The sequence below is a fragment of the Amblyomma americanum genome, chromosome 9 (genome assembly GCF_052857255.1).
Source record: "Amblyomma americanum isolate KBUSLIRL-KWMA chromosome 9, ASM5285725v1, whole genome shotgun sequence".
Taxonomy (NCBI): Eukaryota; Metazoa; Arthropoda; class Arachnida; order Ixodida; family Ixodidae; genus Amblyomma; species Amblyomma americanum.
The window spans coordinates 35636784-35653230 of NC_135505.1; positions in this window are offsets into that span (position 1 = coordinate 35636784).

Below are 16447 nucleotides of genomic sequence, written 5' to 3' on the forward strand. Positions count from 1 at the left end.
ATCCTCGCTCGCTTCGCCTTGCATTGTATGACGTGCTAAAAAAGAAGAACTTGTACTGCTCTCCAAGTAACAGGAACATCTTTTGGTCTATTTCAGTCCCTGGTGAGACATGTGACCACGTAATCATGCGCCTTATTTTATGAACCAAATTTCTAACAGGCATGGTTGCGAATCGACACTAAGCGTTTGGGTAGTGCGTAGACATGCAAGCAAAAAATCACAGGCGGTTTCGCGTGGGGTTAACCACGAAGTGTCGCGCGCTAGCGCCCTTACCCCTGCTTTTGCATGGTTTATCTTAATATCCTAAGCGTTCGCTTGACCTGACCTGCTTACTTCGGTTGATTTATCATATGATATAAGTTTGCGTGATAATTCATCATTTTAGACTTGTACTGCGTTAGAATAGGTCTATTGTGTACATATATAGATTCATGGGAGTTCTGATTCCGCGCCTGCCACTGAGGTGCAACGGTTAAGCTACGCGCCATTGCCTTGCGATGGCCGGTGCTGCCATTGGTGGGGCTTATGAGACCCATGTTGTTCCTGAGGAATTTCTCGGGACTAATTAATAATTCAACTGCCGCGGTGCGCATTTTGCTCACAATCCAGTGGGACGCTTGTGATGACGTCAAATGTCACGGGGCCAAAGTAGCCCACATGTTGGAAGGAGACTTCGGACACACAGACAATTGCTTTCGGTGGAATGGAAGCGCTAGGACTCTAAAATAGCAACCATGAACGAGAATTGTTCACTCCAGATTCGGGGAGTTAGTGATTACCATTATTCAGCCCAAATTCTGCATTTTAGTGACCCGTTTTATTTTCAAGTGGCCTGACTAATGTTTTATTTTCAGTGACAGCTTAATAGCCTGACTGCAGCTGAAAGCTGGCATCGCATTGGGGAAGACACTAACGAAAAAAAAATTCATCGTTGGGGGAGCGGGATCTGTACCCTCGGCGGCACTAAAAAATCAGCTCCTCTAGCCGCTTTTCCAGACGACTACGCCATCGCCCCAGCTTTTTTAAGCTTGATATTTTATTCTATTTAAAACATATTCTATTCACATTAACTAAATTATTTACAAAGCTTTTAGGAAACACCACGAAGCACATTGCAAAAGACAAAGCAACAGAGCACAAGCCGGGAGGTAAAGCTGAACACATCACCAAGAGGGAATTCACTCCGATTTAAAGTCGGCCCATTCGTATACTTTTCTCAGATGAACAATCAGTTGGGAGAAATCTTAACATCGTGTCTGTATGAACTGCCAAGCAATGTCGTCGTATTCGTCACGTACCAGCTTTCACGAGTGTTAAACTGCCAGCCACTCACTCTGTAGTTTGAATGTGTGGTCTTCATCATCATCATCAACATCATCATCACACACACACACACACACGCACGCACGCACACATACATACATACACACACACACACACACACACACACGCACGCACACACACACACACACACACACACACACACACACACACACACACACACACACACACACACACACACACACACACACACACACACACACACACACACACACACACACACACACACACACACACACACACACACACACACACACACACACACACACACACACACACACACAAGCCCTGTCTACATGAACCCGACAGGACCGGGTAGAGTCAGCGTCGGGTTAGGTGACTCGCCTCTGACTCGCCCCGATTGGTGTCTACATGAACTCTGTTCAGGCGAGTAAGTATCGCAGCGGCGCCTAGCGTCGAGGTTCGCAGTTATCGTGCAAGTTTCCGGTTCCTGTTTTTGGCCCGCGGGTTCCCGCGCGTTCGCATTGGCCATGTCGTCTGCTGTTTTGATCATGATGCTCACACTCCATCAGCTTTATTTCATGACCCTTTTGATGTCATGGATAAGCTTTCATAATATGCTTCTCTCTGCCGCGGTGATTCATTACCGGGCTCGTTGTCAACGTATACGGAGTATATCAAACAGCCGAATACCGCTCACCGCCGGTTGGTCCGTCCACGAAGTCGCCGTCATGTATGGTAAGTATCTATTCTTCTACGCCTGCCCTCGCTAATCCTGGTGTGCAGAAACTAATATAGCGGATGATGCGGCATTCCTAAAGTCGCAAGATACATATCTCGAATACAGTAGGCTGCATGAGTTTTAACGGTGGAGTGTGAGACGAAAAATGGAGCGCGGAAGTGCCGCCTTTTCCAAAACTAACCGATCAATGGGTTTTGCATCTTAGCCGAGTAGCATGACACTTATGGCAGACCTTAAGCTCTAATTCTGTGTAAGGTCCGGAGAACCCCTGTACTCACCTTTCGGGACTTTTCACTCAGTAGGAGTGCCGTAAGGGGGCTGAAAAGCTAGCCCCGTTGCACGGTTGCTTTTAAAAAGGGGGTACAGCTCGTTACCAAACATGCACTGCGCTGTTACGGGAATACGTTCTCTTGTGTTTGGTGTAGCTGAACAGCATGGTGACGCGGCTGCAAATGATCGCATTACGTAATATTAAACATCGTTACTTTATAACGCTTCATCAATCGCGAGGTTTTCATAAATTGCTTCTTGGTTTTCATAGGGTAGCTGGATGCAAGCACATGTGGTAAAACTAATTATATAACGTAGCAGGATTTTGTAAGTGCTGCATAAGTTCATTAACCTCATAACGATGGAGTAACCTAAAGAAATATGCAATCCTGTATTTTCAATGATTACTTTTAATAACTGCACTATAAGCCAGCAGCAAGTGAATTGGAAATACTCAAAATCAAGCAACAGAGTTCATGCTTTCCAATACCTTATGTAGCACCATGGCATCTTTTGTGACACTCGTTTTTAGGACTGTGATATCCACGCACTAGCCTGTAGTTTCCGCATATTCATAAAAAGGTAGTGAAAAAAAAAGTGCGTGTCCAATTGATAACACCAGGTATCTTGCAGGACTGGAATCCCTGGCACCACCACCAAAGCGGCGCATGTGGATGAAGAACAGAAGTAGTGATTGGTGGGACAATATTATTTGCTCTAACTTTGATGATGATGAATGGAAAGAAAACTTCAGAATGTCACGGGCAAATTTCTGTGAATTGGTTGCTGCCCTTGCTCCATTTATGTCACCAGAACGTAATTACGTTCGAGAGCCAGTGCCAGTTGACAAAAGAATTGCAATTGCACTGTACAAACTGGCTAGCTGTTGTGAGTACCGAGTAGTTGCAAATCAGTTCGGAATTCAAAAAAGCACTGTGCAGAAATTTTTGTACCTTTTCTGCAGTACCGTAAAAAGGCACCTTTCAAACAGATTTATCTACCTGCCATCAACTGAAGAGGCCACATTGATTGGCAGGAGGTTCTCTGAGAAGTGCCACATCCCACAGATATGCGGTGCCATTGATGGCACTCATATTCCTATCACCGCACCAAGAAAAGGGTACAGAAACTTTAATCGCAAAATGTGGGCATCCTACAACATGCAGGCAGTCTTGGACGACCGTGTACTGTGAGTATATTTGTTTATTCGTTATTGGAACTAAGCTTTGCTGTTTGTATGCAACAGCAATAACTGAAAACTTATGAAAAACAGTAATGAAGCATGTTGATGAAGTGTTTCACACTAAGTACTCTGAAATTCGAAGCTAGATAATTATTTTGTTGTGCTTGTGTGCAAGGACAGGCATGACGAATTTTCAAACTTGACATTCTTGTGTGCTAGGACCTCTCCCAAGATATGCTTATCATGATTGACTAACATGGCATCCATTTGTTGGTACTGTAGTGCATGTATCTTGTTCTATTTAAACTGTGGGACATCCATAAGTAATCCATTTGCCTTTAAAATCTCGCAGCAGACTTTCAGCACACTTCCCACTGAGTAATCTAGTGGTGTTGTACATTTTGCTTGTGAACTCTTTCTTTTAAACCTGTACTAACTTTTTGGCACCTAAATAAAAACAAGCTATATGAATGCAACACATGGATAATTTGCAATTAGGATCATAGCTATAGCAAAAAAATATATAAAGATGGCAGAAAGGAGCTGAACACAGCTCCTGTGGATGTGCCCAGTGGCACATTTCGTGGCAGTGATGCCACAAAGTTTTTAAAATGCAATTCAGGGTGGTCTGCAGTTTGTTTTTGCTTTTTCAAGATATTTTGTAATTACTTCTATTTCCTTTTCGACATTGTTTTGCCGGCTAGTTTTGCTTTCCTTTGGTGTAGTTCAAATACAGACTTATTGCTTTTATTTTGCACCAGTGCTTTAGCACCTAATAGATGGTGTAAATGATAGCTTTCAAAAGCTTCTTTGTCTTGACGTGCATCCCATTTTTTCTGCATTCAGGTTTCGCAGCATTTCATGTCTTGCGCCAGGCAGTGCGCATGACTCGACAGCATTTAAGATGTCGAAACTCTACAAGAACAGCGACCAACTGTTGCCAAAGGGCAGCCAGCTCTTTGAGGGGAAGCTTCTTTCCTTCATGCTTCTCGCTGACCCTGCGTATCCCCCACTGCCCTGGATCTTGAAAGGCTACACAGGGAGGCTATCCAAAGAAGCAGAGTCCTTCAACGTGTACCACAGCACTGATAGGAATGTTGTGGAACAGGCATTTGGCAGGTTGAAGGGGCGTTGGCGCGTTTTACTTAAGCGCACAGACATAAATTATAAGTTTGTGCCCACTGTTGACCTCACAGCATGCGTGCTGCACAACTTTTGTGAGCAGCATTCAGAAACCTATCAGGACTCCTGGGGTGCCATTGTTTCAGCTACTGAATCGGAAGACTTTCCGCAGTCCGTCAGCAGGCCTTATGCAGGCACCCAACAGTCGGATGTAAGGGACTGCCTGAGCAATTATTCATCCCATAACTTCCCGATTCGCACAAGTAGCTTCCGCTAAAGTGAAAACGCAAATTGGTTTTTGGGGAAACGAAATGACACAGTATCTGTCTCACATATCGGTGGACCACCGTAACTGTGCATAAGGGAAGGGATAAAGGAGGGAGTAAAAGACGAAAGGAAGCAAGAGAGTGAGGGCTCCGGAATAATTTCACCACCTGGGGATCTTTAACCTGCACTGACATTGCACAGCACGCGGGCGCCTTAACGTTTCGCCTCCATCGAAATGCAGCCGCCGCGGTCGGGTTCCAGCACTAAAGTGCATTTAGCAGAAACTTGTTAGCACAGAAGACCGGAACGATGAGCACAGTAGCACAGGTAGGCATGAGGTGTCACTAGAATTTTGTCAAGCAACTTTTTACGGCATTTACCACACACAACTTGCATTTTGTGGAAGCAGACAGCAAAAAAGATCCCATACATTATATCAAGCATGTCCATTTTGCACAGCCACTTATGTGAAGAGCACCACAACAAGCAGTACTCAGGCAAAAGGCATTTGTTTTTAGTGGCCTGAAAAATCATTAATGCTTTCAGTATCCCAGAAGTCTTGGGATTATTTTATTTGGCTGAACAATAATGACTGCTTTCCTGGTCTTGGTGACAACTGAACTACAGTGTCTCTGGACTGAATGGGCTTGAAATGTGCTCTGCTTCAGACAGACTATTATGATAGTCCTCATAATATATGCGACTGTGTGGGCCACATGTTGCTTCTGATATATCATGTGGAATCCTGTGTAATGCCTAGTTCCTTATGTTGTAGATTGTATCTGGCAATGTGCGGTTGTCACAGAGAGCTTGGCTCGGCAATACTCTTCACTTCGCAGTTCACGCCTGTCCTGAGTTAATGTGTTCTCTGTCATCTTTTGGTTTGGATTGGTTTTTGGAGTTTAACGTCCCAAAGCGACTCAGGCTATAAGGGACGCCGTAGTTACGGGCTGCGGAAATTTCGACCACTTGGGGTTCTGTAACGTGCACTGACATCACACAGTGCACGGGCCTCAAGAATTTCGCCTCCATCGAAATTCGACCGCCACGGCCGGAATCAAACCCGCGTCTTTCGGGTCACCAGCCCAGCGCCATAACCACTGAGCCGCTGCGGCGGCTACTCTGTCATCTTTAGTACTGAAAACAGTTTTGCTTTTCTACCATGCATCACCTACTTGAAACCAAAGTATTATTGCATTTCGCAGTTAGTGTAGACATACTATAACTGCCAGCCTTTTTTTTTCACTCGTATCTTGAACAGCCCTACTATGCATGCATGAACTGAGTGATGCTCAAAATCACTTGAAGACAGTGATTTGCCCAATAATTGGAAAATGGCGTATGTTGTGCTGATTCATAAATCAGGGCCATGTAATCTGGCTTCAAATTATCTCCCAGTATCCCTCACAACTGCAGTTTTAAAGGTTTTGGAACATGTATTTTTTACATTGTACACCATCTTAAGTTTTTCCTCATAAATAATAACCAACATGGGTTTCGCAGTGTTTTCATGTGTCACACACTTAACTGAACTTGCCCAAGATATAGTTAGTTATTTAGATAAAGTAGTTTCTGTTGAGTGCATGTTTCTCGATTTTATGAAAGCATTTGACGTTGTACCACATACTTCATTACTAGAAAAGTTATCATTGTATAACATTAGCAGTAAAGTAGTAGCATGGATCAAAGCGTACCCTCACTTAAGAAAACTAAGGGCGGTGGTTAGTGGTGAAATATCGGACGAAGTTGCTGTAACCTCAGGAGTACAGCCACGAGTAAGAGATTAGCACACATGACGGAACACAGGAGCGCCGGAATGACAATGCGTGGCGCTGCGGATGACAAAGAGGCTGATAACGAGAGTGCCGGGCCGTTCCCATTCTACAGTATAGGGGGGTTCAGCGGACTGTCACGGCCCAGCAAAATTTATTTTTCTGTCTCGCCCTCTCTTTTTTTAGCGCAGCCTTGCTCCCACAGGCAACGGGTGAAGAATATGATAGTTGTTTTTTTTTTGCTTGTTTGGCAGTTATTTTTGCAAGCAGCCTCAGCCGTGCTGCGTTTGGTAACTGCTTGAACAGCTCTGCATCCAGGAGTTGCCATGGCCTCCCAAAGGTGCAGATTTGAATATAATTGAAAATATATGGGGATTAATGAAAAAGCGACTAGCTGTAAGGCAGCTGCACAAATCATCACCAGATATCCTTTGGGCAGCGGTTCAAGAGGAATGGAGCAGGCTCCAGGCTCTTCCTGACCTTGCAAGCAGCCTGTTTGACTCCTTCCCTGAGAGCCTTCAAAGCGTTGTGAGGGTCGGTGGGGCCTACGCACGCCATTAGTGCAACGACGTGTTTGCTCTCGCATCACGACAGCAAACTGGCTGTCCTCCTCCCTTCTTTCCCTGAATTGATGGGATAGTGCTCCTGTTAATAATGTTACTACACTTTCCCAACAAAGTGACTTGTGTGAATTAGTTGCATCGGAAAAATAAACTCTATCTATTTTTCGAGCTTGTGTAATGTTGGCTAAAAGTAGCTCTATCATCCCGAGCGAGGTCCTTTTGACAAACCATCACGGACATAAAAAACAGTAATAAAAAAATCCATCTTTGCTCATGATAACCGAGCCAAAATAAATGCCGCATGCACAGTCAAGTAGGGTCGGCACTTCGACGCTCAGGCAATGGCACGCTTCATAAAGCTTACTTCCTGCCGTCCCCCCCCCCCCCCCCCCATGCTGGAAATATGGAAACGGCCCGATAGGCAGGTCTGCAAACCACAGCGCCGCATGGCGAGATATACAAATTCTGATCGGCAGTGATTGGTGCTAATATTTTTTACTTGCGACTGTACCACGAGGGTCAGTTCTGGCACTACTTTTATTTGTAATTTTTATAAATGACATTTTCGCTGGTATATCATCTACATTGAGGCTGTTCGCAGATGACTGTGTTTTGTACCGAACTGTTTCTGTTCCTGCTGAACGTGATGCTTTGCAATGCGACCTTGACAGAATTTCTAAATGGTATGATAAATGGGGCATCACTATTAATCTCCGGAAAAGTCTCCATATGTGTTTTAGTAAGAAAAGCTCACCTTGTAATTTTCTTTACAGCATTTACTCCGTGGATTTTTTTTTCCGTCACCGAATACAAATATCTCAGTGGGTATTTAGGTAGTGATCTGTGTTGGCATAGGCACATCAATTAAATAACTGCAAAAGCAGGTCGAATTTTGACTTTCGTATGCAGGAATTCCAAACGTTTTCCTTTATAAAGTAAAGAACTGCTATACACAACTAACGTAAGGCCTATACGTGCACAGTATGCGTATGCGTGCATAGTATGGAGCCCTGAAACTAAAAATATTGATAATATACAGAAGGCCCAAATCCTGGCTGTCCACTTTGTTTTAAATACTTACAACACAAATTTCAGTGTGTCCGCAACGCAGAAGTCTTTCGGATGGGTTTCACTGCAGGACGCAGATAAGTACTGAGGCAGAAATTCTTCCGAACTATATACCATTCTAAAACAGGTATTGACCGTGACCATTATTTCCACCAGACTATATATCTGCAAAAAGGGACCACACTTTCAATGTAAAAGAAGTTAGTGCACTACTGATTTACTAAAAATGTCATTTGTTCCAAAAACAATAAATTAACGGAATAAGTTGCCCCAGGAAGTCATTTCAACAGAATTTAATGAATTGTTCGCCGCATTGCTGTAATTTTATGCTTGTGTTCGTTTGTATCAAATTATGTTGCTATGTATTTTCCGTGAGAATTTTTTTCCTGCCACTATGTTGTATGATTATGTTGTAACTCTCTCCCCCCACTGCACTGCCAAGCAGGCACTTTGGGTAATGTGATAAATACAATATACAGCCGTGTTTGGAATGTAGATCTTCTTTTTTATTTGTCTCAGAAACCACATACAAGAAATATAAATGTGTTTTCGAACAACAAAAGGTGCTGAAGTCAAAAAGTGTCAGGAGGACCCCTGATTAATAATGTGATTGCTATTGTTTTCACATCAGATAAACACACCACTGTTTGTACCTCTCCGGTTAAGCAAAATAAATGTCACTCTTTGGCAAGTAATAAAAAGAAAGCATGCATAAATACAGTTAATTAAAAGACAGCAACAAAAATCAGATGTCACTAATATTCGAGATTATCACATACCTGAAACAAGGTTATCAAAAATCTTAAAATCAAATTAGGAACTGAGAAACAGATCACACAGTTTGTACCTTTCCGGTGAAGGAAAACAAATGACCTTTGGCAAGTACTAAAAGAAAGCGCGCATTAATATAGTTCATTAAAAGACACCAGCAAAAAGCAGATGTCATTAAAATTCGAGATTAACACACATCTGAAAACAAGATTATCAAAAATCTTAAAATTTATTTAGGAACTGGGAAACATATCACATAGTTTGTACCTCTCCAGTCAAGCAAAATAAATGATTTCGGGAAGTAGTACAAGAAAACATGCAGAAATATAGTTCATTAAAAGACTCCAAGAAAAAGCTGGCATCATTAAAACTGAAGGTTATCACATTTGAAACAAGATTACCAAAAATATCTTAAAAGCAAATTAGGAACTGAGAAACAGATCACACAGTTTGTACCTTTCTGGCGAAGGAAAACAAATGACCTTTGGCACGTACTAAAAGAAAGCACGCATTAATATAGTTCATTAAAAGACACCAGCAAAAAGCAGATGTCATTAAAATTCGAGATCAACACATCTGAAACAAGATTATCAAAAATGTTAAAATTAAATTAGGAACTGGGAAACATATCACATAGTTTGTACCTCTCCAGTCAAGCAAAATAAATGACTTCGGCAAGCAATACAAGAAAACATGCAGCAATATAGTTCATTAAACGACTCCCAAAAAGCTGGCATCATTAAAACTGAAGGTTATCACATTTGAAACAAGATTACCAAAAATATCTTAAAATCAAATTAGGAACTGAGAAACAGATCACACAGTTTGTACCTCTCTGGTGAAGGAAAACAAATGAACTTGGGCAAGTACTAAAAGAAAGCATGCATAATTATAGTTCATTAAAAGAAACCAACAAAAACGAAGCTTCATTAATACTCTTAATATATATATCTGAAAAAAACATTGCCATTATCTTGTAAACAAATTAGGAACTGACAAACACATCACACAAAAACACAAAATGAAACTGAACAAGGACGCAAGAAAAACCACTGCCTCGGTAGATAATAATAATAATGAAGATAGGAGCATATTATTAAAAACAAAAAAATACATTTACTTGCTGCACACTTTTGACTTGTCAGGAATCTAATATTGCATTTATACGGTTTGTGATAGTATTGCACATTCTCATAGTTACCTATAAGGTATTAGAGTAGATTAACAGGACACTGAGAACAAATAGAAGCTGGCCTGTATTGTAACTGAACCGTGCTCAAACCACAAAGAGAACGTTCACACCAAAATTGGAGCTTTTCGTAAGCTGGAAAAGAAAAGCAGGCATTGCCGTCAGCGGCCGATTTCGGAAGTGGAATGCATGTATCAACACAGATTTTTGGGCGCGGATCCCAGAAGCTAAGCTACACCACCATTCACTTGTACACGATGGCAGCCCGGTGGCAGAAAGTACAGATGTCACGAATTTGAATTGACTGCTGGCAAATTTTTTAAATCCAATTTTCTCTGCTACAAATGCATCTTTTGGTGCTAGAGAAATGCCAATACAGCCAGAAAGAGGCAAAGAATCAGCCGCCGCGATAACTCCGTGGTTATGGCGCTCAGCTGCTGACCCGAAAGACGCGGGTTCGATGCCGGCCGCGGTGGTCAAATTTCGATAGAGGCAAAATTCTAGAGGCCCGTGTACTGTGCGATGTCAGTGCACGTTAAAGAACCCCAGGTGGTCGAAATTTCCTGAGACCTTCACTACAGCATCCCTCATAGCCTGAGTCGCTTTGGGACGTTAAACCCCCATAAACCATAATTTGTATAAAAAACAATGATTGGATGAACTTGTCCTCAGTGTCCCTTTAATGTTTCCGAGGCTGCTGCACGTTAAGGAGGCATCAGTCGCTATTTTGTACTCTCGAAGGGATTAAAGGAAACTGAAAAAGGTGGCAAGGTCACGGGTGTAGTTCACCTCAGTGTTTATGTGTTGGTGGTGTGTTGGTGGCTGGCGGCGGTGGTGGAAATTGGCGTTGCAAGTTCATGTTTGGTGGTCTCATAAATTGTCGGAAGCTGGGCATGTGTTGCAGGGATGCCACCAATGCTACCTGCTGAGAAAAAAAACTGCCCCAATAAAGCTTGTGTGCCTTGCAGAAAGGTGGTGGGAACACCTTGCAGGAGCTCCTGCATGTGCTTGTTTTCATCTGCAAGCAGTTGTTTTTGTTGTTGAAATTGTATGTCTGCTTGCTTCATCCAAAATTCTTCGTTTTTGCGCTGCACATTTAACAGCACCTTTTCAAATTTCGCCTCTCCCATGCGGCGTCGTTTCTGTGGTGGTGATCTGCTTGAGGTGCTTGCTAAAAAAAGAAGGAAAACTCATGCAAATGGTCACAACTTTCCTTCGTGGACTATTCACACTTTGCTGAAAAATAAAGAATTGCAGAGCAAAAAAAGGCAGGTCTGCTAAAAACAGGATTGAACTTTTAACTTTTAATACGTGATGTGGCTGAAGCAATCATTTCTTGCATGAAAACTACACGGAGCTTAAATGGAACAGTGCTACAGGTAACCTTCCACACAGGACACTGTTGCTGGTGTAAAAAAAAAGAATGGGTACTAGCAGTTGTCACGGACATTCAATTGAAGAAGCGTAGATTGTTGGGCCGGTTGCTGCATGATACATAGAAAACCAGTGAAAAGGACCCATTCACAAGCAGAAGTACACAGGGCAACTTTGCCCTGTGTCCTTTCCGCGGGTTTTCCATGCATCACCGACATTTTTTTTGTGTGCAGCGCGAATCCTAAAATGTTTCTGAAAACTGCTCACAGCTTTCCCTCTGTGTTTATGCATATCCTAAAACATAGCCATACTCAAATGTGACAAGCACCCATTACATTTATAGCATCCTGCCAGCTGACCCCTTTATTGAACAGATAAACACTGCCTCATGTTCTTGAACAGCACACATACTATACCAGGGTGCTCACTTCTTTGCACATTGTTTACTTTTTCTTTGCTAGAGGAACCAGTGTTCTGAGTCCATGCAGGTTGGAAACTGAAGACAGTTTTGATTTTATGTGTCATGACTATCATTCTAGTATATAACACTCTTTGGATGCAGCAATAACCTCCTGCTGCCAGTGCTTGCCCAGGCAATTTGTTTTTTTTTGGAAAACACATTCTAGAATGGTATGACTCCGAAAGAGAGGAAAGATGCTGTGGCAAGGTACTAGACCTGGAATTTGAGACTACGTCCTGTGTCGTGATGTCCCCTTTCACTAGTAACATTTCTGTGTGATACATGGCAATGTCCATGTTTACAAAGTGGGGTAACAGCTTTAGGCATGTTCAATAAACCGAGAGACAATTTTCAATTAGAGGTAAAAAAAAGTGAAATACTGCAGGCACATACTCACCCTTAACCTTGTGCAAGTGAACCTTAGTCCACGAGACCTTGTGGTACAAAGTTTACACATAGTTTAGATGAAAATATTAAAATTACCAGAATGGGGAAATGAAATAGTATGCATAAATTCTGACCACCTCAGCAATGCCCATCACAAGCACACTGCTCCTTTCACTATAAAAAACGTTTTTTTTGCCGAAACATTGGTCACATATGTATTTATGTTTGCACTACCTAAATATTCCTTGCAATACAACACACCAGGATACTGCAAACAACCACACTTAAAGATAGCAAGTTGCATCACTTTACTTTCACAACACTTCCTAATAGCATAGGTATAAGAGCTTTGTGCTGTGTTTGCATGCCTTTTTCTTGAATAAAATTCCTGTGCTACTCTTGTTCTCTCATTACTGCTGCATACAGATGAGCACCAGCGATGCCACTAGGCGTTCAGGGTGCAGTACAGTGGCCAATATAGTGGCCAGTTCAGTGGATGCTGCGCTGGCGCAGAGGTAGAGAATCCGCCGCGCGTGCAGGAGACCCATGGTTCAAATCCTTGTGCCGCCACTATTCTCCACCAGAAAAAGAAAGAATGGGTGTGAGGAAATTGAACAACAAGGTTTGGGGTGTAGAGTAATGTACCAAAATGCCAATTAGAAAGGGTGTAGAGTAAGGCAACATAAGCTCTTTGATGCTATACACTGCATGTTTACAAGAGTCAAAGGATTGGACTGGGATGAGCTTGGGATAAAAATTAATGGAGGAAATCCTAGGAACCTCCGATTTGCTCATGTTGTCCAGCGACGTAACTCAGAAGGAGTCCCAGTGCATGACTCAGGGCCTCAATATTCAAGCAGAATGGTAGAGCTAAAAGTTAATAAGAAGGAAACTGAAGTCACGGCCAGCAATTTGGTAAGGGACAAACAGTTAAAGATAGGCAGCAAAGTATTGTATACTGTAAGAGAATACATCTATCTTGGGCACGTAATGACCGTAGAATTGGACAATGAGAGTGAAATAGCCAGGAGAGTACAAATGGAATGGAGGGCATTTGGCAGGCACTTGCGTCATTTAGAGCAGCTTAGCATTTCCCCTTACAGGGACAGCACACAGTATGTGTGGAATGGTATGGTATTTGGGTTTAAGATTCGAAAGCAACAAATGGGCCATGAGATGTTTCATACTGGAGAGCCCTGGATTAATATGAACCACCTCATGTTCTTCCAGGATGCAGGAAAGACTAAAGTGCAGGGAAAAAAAATTGATTTTTGGTTTTTTACTAATATCGAATTCCGAAACCTTCATGAATATTATTCAGCGTCTCGCATGCTTTTGTGCCCTTTAATAGAGCCAGGACAGCCTTTTTTTCAAAGCCAATTTTTTTGGAGCTTCCATTTTCTCACATTTCTGCCATGAAAAAAATGCCAAAAAACACTGCAAATTTCATAAACACAGTTGATCCATTAACAGCCTCCAGGCAATGCAAGCAAGGCACTATGCATGTTTTATTCAGTGCTGACACTTTTATTCTGCGCTATTCTTGCCTCACGTGAAGCGTAAGACCTCGTTTTTGTATGGATGTATTTAAACATTTCTTTTGCTTTTTAGTGGGCACATAGAAATTTTGCGTAAGGCTGCTTTGCGCAGGTATTTCCACATGTTGGCTATCAACAGCAATGTCTGTCAAATGCTGTGTTCAAAAGACTGAGGCACCTGCTGTGCTGACAAGAGCCAAATGATGAACAAGCCTTTCCTGCATAGGTACTCGCTCAAATTAGTTCTTCTCACCACAAAGCCTGCTCCCCAGCAAGTAGCGCAATGCACAACCAAAGCTTCTAGAATAGTGTTTCTACAGGAGACGCAAAAATACTTACGAGTCATTTAACCATGCAGTTTGGGAATGTGCACCAAAGAATGCCTTCCTTACCAGCCACACATCCGAGCTACCATCTTAGACGCAGCACTAACATTCAGTCATGGGAGCATAGCCCAAATTGATACCCTTTGATATACCCGGTGACATCCCAAGGTATTTCGTTCATCACCGGGACACTACATCATGGCGTAGCTGTGTGAGGTGGACCGTAGTAGAAAGTACTTCACTGAGGAGAGATGCAGAAAAGATCAAAAGGGAAGCTCAGCAGAAAAATGACAGGCACAGTAAAATTTGATTTCGTATTGGCTACATGGCTAGTAGCTGTAGATTCAAGTTTCGGTGCATGTTGGTTCTGTTAAAAAATTGAAGCAAATATGTTTTTTGTCTTCATCTCGAAAAACTCAAGGTGTCATTTCTTGTTATATTTGAACAATTATTGGATAAACAAAAAAAAAGAAATGAGGCTGTCTTTTTCTATCTTCAGCTACACAGAGATGCAAAACTACTGAATCAAAATGGTACGCAGGAAGTATGCAGGAAGCATAAAGCAGGGCAAATATTCTAATTCTGACCTCTCGTGAGACTCGCAAGCATTCTTTCATTGGTTGAAGCAGCAGAAGCAGTTGCGGCACTTGCATCGTCTGCATCTGCGGTTAAAAAGCCTGAACGGTGCCACAGTAAACTGTTTATATAAACAATAAAATGCAGTAACCTTGGAAACAAAACTCTGCGCCAATGGAATCCACACCATCCCACTCAAACGATGTCTGGAAATATAATCACGTATACCTCACTATTATCAAGGTTGGTTCGACGGCACTTTGCAGTGCAGCTGAGCAGCCCATCCGCTTCCGCTGCCTCAGCCAATTGTTGAGCACCTCAAAGGATCAATACCACGAGAAATCGAAGTGTGAACATGGGCCCAGGGAACCAATTTTGTTCTGTAGCCGAGGTATTAAATGCCATCCAGTGCTTAAAAATTGCCCAAGCTTACGTTCACTTCGTTCCTGAAGGATATCAGCGTCGTCCTCCTCAGTCCTGGTGTCACCATCGCTGATATCTGCAAAACAGAAAAAAAATCACTGCTCCTATAGCCAAAAGCGCTGAAATTGCACATATTGCAGTAAAGATTGTAAGATGCCATCCCATCCCACTGCACAACATGGACCCTCTATCTCCAATCACCTCTCCTTTGCAACTAGCATGCCTACCCTGTTACCAGCAAACTTCCTTGCTTTGTTACTGCAACAGACTCTCTACTAACTTTAACTACTTGTGCCTTGCCTTGAGAGTCACTCAAAGACACCATGCTATATATTGCATGTTTCACCCATGTCTATTTCCTGCTCTTAATGAACTGAAATAGCATTAATTTATGTTCTCTCATACACATTGTTCTTGTGTCCTTTTTACATTACACTTATTGTTTTTTTCTTAACTCATTGTACAGCCCTTCATTATTTTTTTAGTTTATTTGTTAGCTTCCAAGTTTCAGCCCCGCGGGCAAACACTAGCAAGAAGTGTTGAACTTTCCTTTTGGGAGATATCAGCCTTTCAACACTGTCTATATCTCATCAGTATATAAAGCCACCGTGGTGGCTCAGTGCTCATGGTGCTGGGCTGCTGAGCCCAAAGACGTGGGTTTGATTCCTGCCGCGGCAAATGCATTTCAATGGAGGCGAAATGCGAGAGGCCCGTGTACTATATCAGTGCAGTGAAATTGGGATGAGATTAACCATGTCTCATGAAAGCACAATAATAATATACGTCAAAGAAAATGTGCTCTTAAGAGTTCGTTTTTAAGGGGAACTGTGCTGAGGCACACAAATTTTAAGCCACTGCATTTTCAAAGCGGTTGGTGCGTACTGCAGTCAATGAAAACGTGCACTAGGAGCAAAGAGCATTTCATGTTAGGGCCAAGTGCAGGGCACCTTGGTTATTTGTCAAATACATCTGCACAGTTACATGATTGCATGGTAAGAAAAAATTAAGTCAGCCCCGCTGCATGCCCAGTGGATTTGTCAAGGAACAAATTCAGTTGTCAGCTTATTGAGGCTCTTTACTGGAAACAAGAATGTTTGTGTGTCTCGCTCAAGAG